Source organism: Priapulus caudatus, unplaced genomic scaffold, assembly GCF_000485595.1.
Source record: "Priapulus caudatus unplaced genomic scaffold, Priapulus_caudatus-5.0.1 Scaffold1164, whole genome shotgun sequence".
NCBI lineage: Eukaryota > Metazoa > Priapulida > Priapulimorpha > Priapulimorphida > Priapulidae > Priapulus > Priapulus caudatus.
This window is the reverse complement of record NW_014578225.1, coordinates 99,289-100,625: the sequence shown is the minus strand read 5'-3', so window position 1 is coordinate 100,625 and position 1,337 is coordinate 99,289.

The window sequence follows — 1,337 nt, the reverse complement described above, 5'->3', positions numbered from 1 at the left end:
GATGCTGAGGAGAAGCCAACACTGAGCAGGGATGCTGAGGAGAAGCCAGTACTGCGTAGGGACGCTGTCACGAATCCAGCATCGCACAGGGATGCTTTGATGAAGCCAGCGCTGCGCTAGAATGCGACGAAGCCTGCAGCGCGCAGGGATGCTGCAATGCGCGAGCAATCGCATCCCTCATTTCGTGCACAGCTGTGAGCAAAGGTCGCGCGATCGCCTCGATCGACGCGCGGCAGCGCGAGATCCGGGATGCTGCGCACAGCATCCGTTTAATTACGACATGCATCTCGCAACGCCCTCGCCTGTATCTCATGCTCGTGTAACCTCCTCTACCAGCTTCCTCTATTATGGTAAGCGAGTGATGCACTCAACTGCTGTGATTAGAGAGGAAATGAGCGAGAGAGAGAGAATGTGTGTGTGTGTGTGTGTGTGTGTGTGTGTGTGTGTGTGTGTGTGTGTGTGTGTGTGTGAGAGAGAGAGACAGAAAACCTATGAATTTGCATGCGCGGTTTTCCTTCGGTGGAGACGCGATAAAATAACAGCTGGTCAACTATATCTGAGGTTTAAACAAGTTAAAGGGATACTAGACTCTAGGATTTTACTGCATACAACGGTACTTACTGTATAACAAATCGTCTATACCCACACGTACTGGTTACCAGATACCTAATTTAATTGTTATAATTAATTATACATAAACGCTACGAAATTTTAACGGCGCCATTGACACCTGCGACCGTGCTGCCACCCTGAAAAAGTTGCGCATTTGACAATTTATTTTGCACGTTACAGACCGAGGGCTAATCACAAAAGTGCAATTATATTTATACCTAAATGCTATTTAACCGAACGATGTTCATTTTAGGACAAATTGATCAATAATATAACTGAAACTATATGTCGTTTATAAGATATTACAATCCTTTTGGTTTTAAATTAATAAATAAGGAACACCCTCGGTCTGTAGCCCTTGGCTGAAAAGTCGTTCTGCGCAACTTTTCAGATCGTGCGCTTTGAGTGGCGCCACCGTCGTTGTAATCAAACTGTAGTCGTTAGTTTTAAAACATTTAAAAAAATATTTCTAATGGTGATTGAACCATGAAATCTTTTATGTAACGTAATTTTAACCTAAATTTACTGAAAATAATCCTAGAACCTAGAGTAAATAATCCTTTTAGCGTGTTGACAGTCTCATGCCAATCAGCCACACACACGCACGCACGCACCACGCACGCGCGCACACACGCACGCACGCACGAACGCACGCACGCATACACACACACACACACACACACACACACACACACACACACACACACACACACACACGCGACGCG